Source organism: Aythya marila (assembly GCF_965140915.1).
Source record: "Aythya marila genome assembly, chromosome: 15".
Lineage (NCBI taxonomy): Eukaryota > Metazoa > Chordata > Aves > Anseriformes > Anatidae > Aythya > Aythya marila.
In genome coordinates, this window is record NC_139056.1 from 2961035 (window position 1) to 2974696 (window position 13662).

A 13662-nucleotide genomic window follows, 5' to 3' on the forward strand; every position below is an offset into this window, starting at 1 on the left:
GCTTGTATGTTTATATTATTAGTGTACATGAAAGCAGCTCTCAATGTCAGACTGGCTATCTATCAGTCCAAGATACCGTCTTTAGCTGTGCATTCCAGTGGATGAGGAGAACAAAGCAAGCTCCTCCAGAATTTTCTTCCAGCCTCCAGGATTTGCAGTTCAGAAACTGTGTGTGTCAAAGGTGTTATGTGTGTGTCGAATAAGCTTCTGTAAGGTTTTCTTTAATATAGATACATGTATTTTGTATCTACAGCACCTGTCTCTTTATTTCCACATCGTATGAAGAATATGTATATATATTTTTTTATGAACTTGACACCTAGGATTTTCATTTGTTGCCATGTATTTATCTTTTTTAATAGTTTTATTTTTTGGAAGAGAAAAGGAATCAGACATTCTAGTTTTTCATCTCCATTTTATTTACTTTTTTATAGACACCTACTCCCAGGCATCTCTTTTCCAGGCTGAAGTGTTCTCCTCTTCCTGCTTGTCTCTGTCTAGAAAAATTTCCTTACTTTTAATCACCTTTGTCACCTTTCTGTCTGAAGACAGAATCCTGTAAATTTATGCAACTCATGTGATGTCAGAGCCAAGTATTATAAAATATTTTAAAATAAAATATATTTGAAATATTATAAAGACAAATCATTCTGGATCTTGTTCTATTCCTGAAGTGTGGCTTATGTGCTTATGTTTGGCAGATGACTTTAAACAAGTCACTGCACCAAGCCTGACTGAATTTAAAAAGCATTTGGACTGTGCACTTAGTCACATGGTCTAAACTTTTAGGTAGACCTGTGCGGTGCCAGGAGTTGCACATCATGATCCTCATGGGTCCCTTCAAACTCCGGATATTCTATGATTTCATTGTGTGTCCATTTCTGTCTATGAAAATAAAAGAAGTGGTTTCTGTCTTGTGTTACAACTGCTCAGGACAAAGCTGAATCAGATAATTGTAGTGTTATGTTAACCCAAGCAGTCAAACAAGAGTGCAGCTGTAGAAGGCTTTGATTTTAAACATGTTTTAATGATCATAAAAGTATGACTATTCACATTTCAACTAGTTGAAGAGATTTGTTTGTGTGAACATAGGAGTTAAAAATCTCTGATGTGGAGGCATACACAGAGAAAAAAAAACATAAACAGTAACAGTAAAAACAAAAAGCAAACCTCCCAAAGTCATTTCAAACTTGTTTGTATGCTTATTTCAGTTTTTTCTTATAACATGAATAGATGCATCTAGAGCAGATTCAGGTCTAAAATTAATTCTTGAGACTTAATGTAAGCACATTTATAATGCAATCTAATATAATTTTAAAGTAATTTATAAAGGGTGTGAATGAATGAACTTTGAAAAATGGGATCATTAGTCTGCAGGACACTTTAGCTGTACTTAATTTTATTCTTTAGGGAAAGATTGTAAATAGACCTATGCTGATTTCCTTTACCTCTTTTTCCCCTTCTAGAGTACTATAGGAAACATACCAAAAGCACATTTGTTCCTGTTACATTTGTAGTTTGGTACAGGGACTTCATTGAAATACTTCTGCTATATAGAGAGAAAGTTTACCTTGTAATTTATTTACCAGGACTCATTTTTCTGTGTTGAAAAAAGTAGCTGGCAGTTTTATTCTTTTGTAAGTAACTTTACTTTGCCTGAGAAATCCCCCTTTTTGCCATCATGACAGTATAAAAAATGTCTCACACAAATGGGTGGAGTTTCATGTTTTAACTTCTGTAACTGAAAAGTTGTAGAAAGTGTACTCTGAACATCTGAAACTATCCAGAGAAAAAATCAGCATCTAATTTCTTGTTTTGTGAATTATGTTTGCTGTGTGTATTATTAACAGAAATGACAGCGATTACATTTCCAAAGTTTATGACAGTAACAATGATTAATGTATTCCAAAATGATTTTAACAGCAACAAACAAACAAACAAAAACCTCTCACCAGATAGGCAGCTCAACAACTGAATGCCTTTTTGAGCAAGCCTCTTGAAGTTTTGCCCAAGAGGTTGCCATGGCAGGTTGCTTTAGAAGTCAGGGAGCTGGGAAGAAAGCTAGGAACTGGCTACTTCAGTGCTGCCGAAGTGCTCTTTTCTAGAGGAGCGTCTTCCTTTTGGTAGAGTGGTCACCTCACAAACTGATGCCTCGTATCTGATGTTAATTGGTAGCGAGGTCTTGCTCAGCAACCGACTCTCCCACTCTGAGAGTGTTTCTTGTAGACGTAGCAGCACATGAAGACGGCAGCGTTGGAATCAAATCTTCTTCAGCTGTTTTTGTACTAGATTAGAACTAGATGTTGTCACAGGAGTTCATTTAATCTGTTCTTGAAATTGTTATATCTTTATATCTTAAAGTGTGCTGTGAACATGTAACAATATCTTAGTAGGGGGATACTCAGAAATATAACAAAGACTTAATATAAAATATAGGAAAAAAAGGAAAGCTTCTCCCTGAGCTGAACTCTCAATGAGACCTTTAAAAGTATTAATGTACTTAAGCTTCAAAAACATTTGTATTTCAGACTTGTGGTGGGTTCTGGTGTTAATTTCCTTTTAACCTTTGTAAATTAAAATAGCAAGTGAAAAAAATAATGCCTTTTCTGCGGTGATGATTCTATCCAGATCCACAATTATATATTGTGTTAAGAGTCATGTCTGTGTTTCTAGCATTTATTCATGTCAGCTGTGTAGACCCAGCAGCTTTGTTGCTGCAAGAATACTATGCTTTCAAAGTTGTTTATCTTCTTTCCTCTTTTAGAGTTCAAAGCAACAGATGAGTTGTGAAAAAGACCAACAAAGGGTAAGTGCAGTGATTTCCAAAATGTTCTTTTAATTTAAAACATTAAGCAGAATCTAGTTTCTGCTGTTGACCATGAGATGGACTGCTTCTTTATTATTATAATTTAAGAGATGAACATAGTTACTCAGCTTATTTCTTGCCTATTGGTGAATATTGTAAATTTCTCAATACAAAAGTGTTACAATAGATACAGGGTGTTCTTCAATAGTTTAATTAGACTAGGTAGTAAATAGATCTAAAGGTCAACATATTCCACAGACTTCCTCCACTACAAGACTGTTCCAAACAAGTAGACTCTGTCCTTTGGCTTGTTTAAGTAGTGCTTTCCGATAGAAATTAATTCTAAGAATATGAGGGAACTGGAGTATCTCAGTGTGGGTATTGGTTGCATATAAGCTGTAAACTAGATGGAGTTCCTGAATCCATCTTGTGGATCTTTGCTTTTCCCCCGTTCCTAAATCACAGTGACTGTTCTAAGGAGGTTTCAGACCCTGCTCCATTTAAATTCCAAATATGTTATGTATCTCTACAGATTAGTATACTTGTGCAACTGATTGATTCTAATGTTTGTTTGGAAAGACACAAAAGTTTTTTGGAGGGAAAAAAAAAAAAAAGCTTTTGTGTAATCTAGGAATTGCTTAGTTGGGTCATCATTGCTTAGTTGAACTATATTTATATGATGGGTATTTTCTTGAAATCCCATGTTCAATTTGAGGGGGAGTAGCAGGCCTGAAGGAAGTATACTTTAAGTGTTTATGTTTTAAAAAAAATATTTTTGAAAAGAGAAATGGTATTTTTTCTTGTTTGCAATTTACTAAGCACCAGCAATGCCTTCATGACCTACAAGTATAATGAGTGTACTCTAGTTCACTATATTCATTTTGTCAATATATGTAAATGCTTCACCTGGTCTTCACCATATTTGCAATATGATTTTTGGTAAGCAAGTTATGCAAGAATAATTCATCACATACTGTTCTTGATTTCTTTCTTGCTAATCTGTGACTGAATTGCTATTGTAGTGAAGCTGGACTGAGGAGGTTTTGTTTTATCAATAGTCATGTCTCAACAGAGCAGCTGTTAAAATAAAGATATTGCTGTAGTACCTGAAGGACAGTCTTTTCTTGAAGTAGGGGTGCCACAGGAACAAAGAATGTTTTAATTTGTTTTTATTAAGTTTTCTTCTTTCAATGAAGAAGAAAAGCACTTGGAAATATAATGGGAGAAGTCCTCCAACTCTTTGTTCAAGTAAATATGTGCTTTTTCTAATTAATGAATAATGAGATGCAGTAAGAGTTTAATGTATCTGTCTATTCCAGTATTACACATTACTAACAATCTGCTCAGTGCTTACTTAAAATGTCTTTATGTTGTATCAAAATGTGCCTCTTCATGACACGTGAAGAATTTAGGAAAAAATACATTGCTAACCTACTAAGATTAGGTACATCTCCTTCCACTGCATCTGTGATGTTACTTTTACATGAAATACAGTTATTAGTGTAGAAGACACCAACTCTTGCTGAAGCTGGAAAGCGGTGAAAGCAGCACACCACCCCACAGAGCCAGGGGTTGTGGCCGCAGCATAAAAAGCATAGCCTCCGAGAGGCCTCACACAATGGTGGGAGCAGCAATTACAGGGCCAAGCATGGTAGAGCCATTCCTTTCACTGCATGGTTTTCAGACACCCAAACTTTGCCCAGAATCAGCCTAGTTCACAGCAGCTCATCTACAAAAGGTCCCAGTGAAATTTCAGTATGCTGTGTGGGCAGGGCCTGTGTTGGTGATAGTTCAGTGCTGGCACCTTGGCCCTTCTTCAGTCATGCTAAGAGCCCTCTGGTGCCAGGTTCTGTGTATTTGGCACTCTTGAGCTGTCACTTGACCATTCTCTCACTTCAAGGCTTGTTTCCCAAGTAGGCAGTGCTATCAAAGAAACGTTAAGGAAATGTGTAATTGTCTGAGTTAGATTTTTCAGGCCCGCAGCATTTTCTTTTGGCATTTGTGACCTGGGGTTTGTGGGTGAGAGGCAGTCTCTTCACAACAAAATACCGTTTGAGTCTGACTGAAAGAACTGGAATATAACAAGAGAACAGGGTTAAAACAACAAAAGGCCAACATCTGTGTTTGTAAACTGAGGTAAAACTAGATTACCTTGATATCTTGCACCTCCTTCCTTGCTACATCAAGGATGACAGTGTCTCTGACACTCTCCTTTTGTGGCTTCCAGGTCATTCCTAAGTCCACAGAAGAAGGTCCAAAAGGAAGGCACTTTAGGAAAGTGTTGGCTAAAGCAAAACAGTGCAAATAAATAATTAGATATTGTGTGGTTATAGAGAGAAATATCCAAGTGTTACCATAATCATTTACTCACATAATGTTTCTCACCTCTTATTTGTTTTACTGACTTGTAAAGGCAAAGCAGAGACTCACTGTTCTGGAATAAAGCATTTAACATAACGAAACAGTTACTCGTATTGGAGTCTCTCACCATTTTATATTATATTGGCAGTGAATGGCAATTCTGATAATTAAGCAAGTATGTTACTTTAACCCTTTTTGTTTCAAGCTTTGAAAATAACATAGACCATAAGCAGGTAACTTACTTACATTGCCAACCTGCCACTATTCCCAGCTAGGCTTTAAGGTTTATATCTGAATGGCTTAAATGAGAATTTATAAAATCTGTACATTGGCAGCAGTGGAAAGCTATAGGAATTTTATCAATAACACAGCTGGGGTTTTTTGTTTGTTCATTTTTGCTTTTTTTTTTTTTTTTTTTTTTCCCAATTTGGATATATAACGTGCTGACTTTGGCATATCTTCATCTGATTTAAAACAAAATTTGAAAAAGCATTTCTGCCATTTTTGAAGATTTCCCTTCCTTGGAAATGATTTGATTTACTGTGTAATGCCTTCAATGCTCATAAATCTTTTTTATATCATTCTGTAATTTCTTTTCTTTTTGCTTTCTCTTCTGGCTTCATTTAAATCAAGTTGTACTAAAAACTAATAAATGTGTCTCTAAAGGGAATTTGGCCCCTCAGTATCATTCTCTCCAACTCCCCTGCTGTTTATCAATATGACTTTTAAAGAAAGTAATGATACTGGTCAGTCCGCCTGGTTCTGTTTTCTGTTCTCCAATCCTGATTTATAAATCCCTTCTTTGACAGATATACCCTATTCTCTTCTCTGACTCTTCCCTACTGCCACTTACTTTTTTATGAGTTGCTCTGTGGAGCTTAATGTAATTGTCATTCTGATGCATTATAAATGACCTCTAAAGACACACACCTCACATCTTGCTCAAAATAATTTAAAAATGCTTTTGTTGTCATAACTAGGGCTAAAACCAGGCTTTTTGAAACATGAACAATAGATCTTATTCAAGGCTGTGAAGAGAACTAGGATGCCAGCCTTAGGTGGAAATAAGCCGTAGTTCATAAAGGTACAAAAAAGCATAGTGACAGCTTCCAGAAATCTATCTACCGCTTTTACTGAACCTTCTGTATTGTTTTGACTATAACTTGGGATTATAATTTTTATTATAATATAAGGACATTGTTTAAATTTATAGACTAATTTAAACCTTGCTGAGTTTTACCCAACCTTCCTTTCAACTATGAAATTATTTTTCATTATGAACTTAATATAATTGTTTAAATTGAACTTCTGTATCTGTATTTGCATGCATGATTTTGGTATATAAAGTAATGCATTTGGTCCTTCTGCAGCAATACTTCATGAACACTCTGCGGTGGGCATAGAACACGTTTAAGCTCTAATGTTAAGGGGGTTTATAAATGTTCATGTGAATACTAATGAGGTCTAATGGTAAATGGTGTGATTAACTTCCCTGATCTGAAATTTTAAGTGACCTAGTTGTTGCTCTAATTAACAGCTTCTTCCACATACACTTATTATCAGGATGCATTATATGCTGCCTGAGTTCCTTCTCTGCTCTGGAATATGTGAAGGACAGGACCCTACTACTACTACTCTCATTTTCAAGGAGATAAAAGGAATTTTTGTCTTGTCTTTAATGCCAGAAAGGAAATAAGCTGTGACATGTAGCCAAAAATGTTTTAAGTATTAAATTAAATTTGCCAGGTAGATGGAAAGAGGGAAAACAAAAGAAAATCCATTTATGGACTTATGGCTTAAATAACCATAATCCTACAATGATGAGCTTTCTTTTTGTCTTCATTCAGTGCCTTAATTCATCTTTCTTTTTCAAGAACTTTGCAAAGAAACTTTTTGAAGCTCATCATTGTGGTATTAACATTCTTTGATGATATTTGTGTATAATATTCCTCTGATTTACTAAGGAAGGTAAACCGTGAGTCAGTGACAGATGCTGATTTTTTAATCGGTTTGAGCTGAGGGGAAACAAAACAACTGGAGAAGACAAGAGGATCAGGTTGGAAATGATTTGTGAAGGAGACGTTATTTTTGAGCACTTACTGAAATAATTTTCTATGGTGACAGCAAAGCAAAAGTTATGTGGTGGTTAGCAAAAGTACCAGTGTTTTTGACCTCTACCTTATCCCATACTGAATCAGTGAAAAGAGCAGGTATTTAAACCTGTTCTATGAGTCAATGCTGTCTTGTCTTGTTACCAGAAAGTGATGGAGTAATTTATAGCATTTCTGCAAAATGGGCAGCTAGTTCTGATCATTAATGACAATCTTGCTTATTTTCTTTTCCTTCTAATAATCTCTTGATTGCATTCACAAACAATGTGTGTACATTTTACCTGGAAGAGTAATCTGGAACTACCCAATCTTATACATTTATTTTTTAAAGGGAAAACGGCTAAAAGAGGAAAAGCTGGAATATGCTAGAATAGAGGTGGATTAATCTGATGCGTGTTAATTAGTCATCCTTTTGTTAAAATTTACATAGCTCATGCTGCATCAGACATGCAAGTCAAGTGACTCAAAATTGATCCTTTAACTTCTACAGAGATTCGTGTAGTGAGCTATATATGTCATCATCTGTGTAGGTGTATGGTAAAATACAGGTAGGTGAGATTAGTAAGTCATTTTATTTCTGGTTCCTGGTCTGTATTACACATTGACATAGTATTCGAGTAGTCTTACTCACAATCTTATGGCCTGCATTCCCTGTAGTTCCATAAAGAGTAACATGAGATATTTTAGGTACAAAAAAAAAAAAAAAAAAAATAAAGATCTAAAGAAGTATAAAGAAGAATAAAAGGTTTTTAAATTGTCCACCAAACTTTTTTTTTTTTTTTTTGGGGGGGTGGGGAGAGAGGAGAGTTGATTGTAGGGGTGTGATCTCATTTAAATTTTCATCTAATTTGGAATTATTGCAGGCAGAAAAAGGTTCACTGAGATAAAATGCAATTTCAGTCATATTTGCTAATGTAGCACAACTACTTGCTGGTGTTTTTTGTTACACTTTTCTAGGAGCTTTCCCCAAAATAGTAGCTTCCTTAAGATAAGACAGAACTCCAGTTTGTTGTTTGATAACCATGGTCACTATCAAAAAATAAGAATGACTGAGTACTGAAGTCATGATTCAAGTACTGAAAATGATTCCTGTTTAAAGTGACATACCCTTTCACTGAGCTGTTATCCTCTTAAAATACTAACTGCTAATAATATGGTCCTTTGATCATGAGAATAAAGAACATTTGCAGCACTTTGCTTTGAAACATAATGATGGATAAAGTCAACTCAGGTGTGTGTGTGTTTTTTTTTCTGTTTTTTTTTTTTTTTTTTTTAACTTCTTTAAGAAATAGTAAAAAAAAAAAAAAGCTTTTAATTATCTCTCTTGTCTCTGCTATTGATGGAATGCCATTTAGAAAACCTGTGGTTCCTTTTCTGCTGTTGTTTTGATGTCTGATGAGCTTAAGATAAAGTATTTACATATTCCAAAGGACTCGAGCTTCATCAATTTTATTAAGAGATTGAGAGATTTGCCTATCAGAACTACCTAAGTTTTCTTGCAAGAATTGTTGAAATACATCAGCAGTCAAAATATGTCCTGTAAACCACTTGGCTTAATGACTGTAATATGTCAATACTGTATAGTTCAGAGCTCCATGATTAGTACGTATTTGTAGGGTATCATAATTAAGAGTTAAACCTGAGTTATGCTCCTTTTGAAAACACACAGAGAGCCCATACAAATTCTGGATGAATTTGAGAGGTCATCTTAGAAAAAAAAAAAAAAAAAAGGGATAAGCACCACTGAGCACTACACAACTTTTCAATTTTTTTTACCTTTCTTGATATATATTTATATTAGTATGGTATTAGTATTAGGGTTAGTATCCTTTTTTTTTTTTTAAAACTGTCATTCTGACAATGTCTTAAAAATACACTGCTATTTTTTGCAATCTATTTATTTTGCAGTAATGGGTGACATGGAAGGTGATTTTAGAGTCAGTGGTATAACAAAAGAAGTCAGGAAGTTTGAGATGTTTGTCAGCTTGTTTGTCCTCAGAGAGACAAGTCTTGATTTTTTGGAGCATATGGTATGCTACAGTGGATAGCCTTATATCTTGTCTCTCTTTCTTGTCTTTTATTTGTTTGTTTTGTTTTGTTTTGTTTTTTACTGTGTGTTTCCACAAGGTCTTTCTGGTTTGAGTTGTGTGTCTTTTGCTGGGCAGGGAGGGTTCATACTATTTATTTTTCTGGTAGGGCTGACTGTAAAAACTGAACAAGCTTTTCAGTTGCAGGTCGCTGGGGAGAGGGCTGGTTTATTAACATACTCATTGGTCACACTGAATGGTGGATTTCTATACTTGTTATGTCATATATTGAATAACTGACAGACTGACCAGATTATAGGGAGAACAAGACAGATATTGAGTGTATTATATTAAATGAAAAAATTATATTTTACATCAACAATCCAAATTATGTAGTGTTATGGGGACATATATTCAGTGGGCCACACTGACTCCTTGAACCAATATTGTTTAAAGTAGAGAGAATGAAGGAATATTGATTGTAATATGGCCATCATGTTCTAGTATTGATGATATCTATTGTCTTTTTTATGTTCTGTGAAATCGTTCTGCACCTTACTTCTTTAAAATCAGATTACTTCTCTACTCAAGTATTTAATTATGCTTTTTTAAGCAGTTGCCAATTTCTTTCAAAGCAGCAAAATTGCAATGTTAATCCTAAACAAAAAAAGGGACACACACTGTATATATGTATATACCCACAGGCACAAACACCTATATTATTATATAAAATATAGTTTTATAACTATAATCAACTTTTTTTTTTTTTTTTAGTCAACTACAAATTTAATCATTCAGACTTGTAGTTGACATTTGACAGAGTATATATCCAACACTGACTATATAAAAGGTGAATTCTTGGCTTTTGATATGCCAGCATTTTACAATAACTATATACTTGTTATTAGTTCCCTGATTTATTTATTTATTTATTTATTTATTTTTATTTTTTAATGTAAGAGAACCTGGGCAGTAATTGTGTTCTGTTGTTCTATTCCACAGCAAAATCCCAAGTCACACTGAAAGCCAAGTCTTTCTGTAGGTTCAACAGAAATGGTTTTCCTAGAACAGGATCCCAAGCAACAGTACATAATTTCCAGGAAGCAGAACAGAAAAATAAAAATAAGGTACTCCAAAAGAAAAAGTTAAAAAAGCAAAAATCAGTTGTTTATCAAGTTGAACCATTATGGACTTTTTGACTGAAGCAGAGTACTATTTCTATTTCTAGAAGACAAATGAAGGTAGTAAAGAATTTTCAAAATGCTTTTATTTTTATTTTAATTGAAGCAAGAACATATCATAAAGAAAAAAAAAACAATATTTTTTTCTCTTTTTAGCAAAGCCTTGCAACAAAACTTTGGACAAAATTATGTTAGCCAACAGTTTTGCACTTTTCATTATGTCTGCAGAGGCAGTTGCTATAGTAAGATCAGCAAACACCTCTGCTACACAGAGCTGTTTGATGCTTCCTGATGTATCCTAGTGAAGGGCAATCCTGGACAGTGTAACCTGCACTGCAGGAGCTTGAGTATTTTGGAAACTTTTGTGGTTTTAACCACAAAAGCCTACATTGTGTCTTCAGTATTTCAAACTTTTGTAAATTCCCACAAGATGTTCCTGTGTCCAGAACAGGTGTATAAATTGCATGGAATCCCACCTCTGCAATATTGAGAAACAGCTTTGGAAAAAAGTTAATAAACAAATTAATAAATATTAATAAACAAGATAATAATAAATAAATAATAATAAATAAATAAGACGGTCATAATCTGTCCTTGTTATTCACATTGGGATTTTTTTACCCCTTTAGTTGTCCTCTTCATTTAAATGAGGTTAAAATAAAACTTATATGAAAGTAAATAGGCATATGCGTGTTGAAAAAATATTATGGAGTTATTAGTTTTAATTACCTTCACATTTTAAAAATATTTTTAAATTATTTAAGTGAAATTGACAAAAACAAACAACAACAACAAAAGAGGTACAGAAATGCTAGTGCAAATAAGAATACTATGAGAAGACATGTCTCAGTTATACCTGGGGAAAAAAAGGTCTCTCCTACTGCTGGTTTATAAAGCCTTGATGATCTCCCCCAAAATACAGAGTAGATGGGTTTTTTTCTGAATGGATTTATCTCTACCGCATATGGAAAAGTTTGTCAAGTTACTAAGGCAGTTCATCACCAGAGCAACACATGACAATAACATTAGTACTGCCGGGACTGACATGTGCACTGCCAGGAGAAAAAAGGTCTCCTAAGTCAAACCAAAAATTAAAAATGAATATTTTTAATTTTGCTGCCTTAAGGAACTGATGATGAAGTCCTTGCAAATCACCATCCTAAAATCACCAGTCTCTGTCACTGAAATGGGGTGACTCCCATTGGAGCTTGATCTGTTAGATATCTTTGAGAAAGTTGTTGTGTTTTAGATGCCACAGTATCCCTAGAGAAAAAAGGGAATAATAATAATAAGGTAGCTGAAAAAGTACATGAAATTTGAGAAAAATTCTTCCTTTCTATAAGAAATTCAATGATGCGGCCTACAAAACATCTTCAGAATGTCCTTAGTGAGACCATGAATTAAGGAATAGGTCTCTGCATGTTGGGTTTGGTTGGGATTTCAGATTCAGAAAAATAATTTATATATTTATTTTATCTTTATTTGGATTTATGCCTGTGAAAAATGCTGATGCTGTTAAAGGAAGAGGGACAATTCTGTTAAAGTTTTTAACTCCAGATTAGGTCATTTATTGTTTTATTCAACTGTATTGTTCTTTGCTGTTTCTCTTTTGAAGAGGAAAGAGAATAAGAACTCTCAAACTAATAAACCTCTGGTCTATTTTGCAAAGGTCCAAATACTGCCATTTATAACAGCACTAAAAGGTTTTGGATCGTCATTACAGATAGTATAAAACTTTTGTAAAAAAGCCAGTCTGAACAATGAAGACTACTAGCACAGCAATAGGACAGCTATCGCTATAGTCAGAATAACAGAGATTTTCTTTTACAAAGAACTTTACAAAACATAGTGGCTTCAATTCCTAAGCATGTTCATAATGCTTTAACAACCTTAATATTTTTTTAATCATTTTTTTAATTTTTTTTTTCTCCTTCAAGTGTCTGAAACTGACTTCACCTCCTGTTCTAATATTAGGGTGACTTTAGGCTAAATTTGTGTTGCAAAAAATATAATGTAACTTTAGGTATGGAATCAGTATCTAAATCTTTTAATGCTACTTTCAATGTTGATTTTGGAGTAAGTACCTAAATGCTTGTAAGCAGAATAGGTGAAGTAATTCTAAAATTCATTTTATTCTTCCTGAACAGAGAAACTGTGAAAAGATAACTGCCAAAATATCAATTCAATTCAATACAAATTAGAGCAGGGTTGATCGCTTGGGCAAGTTATTTGCAGTACTTTTTTTTTGTAAGAAATCAATACAAATTTTGGAAAATATGTTCTCCATTGTGTTGAGAAAGATCAGAGTGGAAAAGGATGACCAAAATAAAAGGTAAAGATTGCTGGTAAAGATTACAGTATCCATGCATGGCCCTAGTACAGCCTGCCTTTTTTTTTTTTTTTTTAATTATTCTGCTTTCCACTCCAGATGAAGAGACAGTGTGTATTTTTGTACTTGTAGCATGATATCTAGAAGATCCGATTTATAAACCAGGAAGCTGAGGAAGGTAAAAATGCTTTGCTGATTTGAAACATGTTTTGTTCTTTCTCACCCCCTCAAGCTGACCTTGATTTAAGAATGTTTTTTTCCCCCCACATCTCTTCACTGCTGTGTATTTTGAAGCTTTGCTCACCTGTGTTATCTTTAAGGAGAGTGTGGCTTTGGCAGTGGGGAGGGAGGTAGAAAATCTACATACATTACTGGCATCTATCATGTTGCACTAATACTGGAAATTTACATCCTTTTGGAGGGATGGCTAAAGATGTCTAAATATGTAATCAAATGCCATGTAGACTATTATCCATAGGTAATGGGCAAAATCAGAGAGATATACTGTGCTTCCCTGGGGCAGCCTGCAACATTCTCTTTCTTGCAGTGGTTGTCTCTTCCTTTGGATTCCTAAGATCTCTGTCAGTACAATACTGAAATACTTATTTGACAGCAGCTGCCTTCCAAAGAGCAAATAATTAATAGTTTTTATTACCTTGATTTAGTAATTTTCTCTGGTTGGTTTTCCCTACACACTATGTAACATACCATATATTATCAGCTCATTTCTACTTTTCTTGCCCCTCTTGAAACTACTGCTTTCTACAGCTGTTTGCATCATTGTTAAAAAACATTTATATAGCACATACATTGCAGGCACTTCACAAGCACAAAGTAAAATACCTTC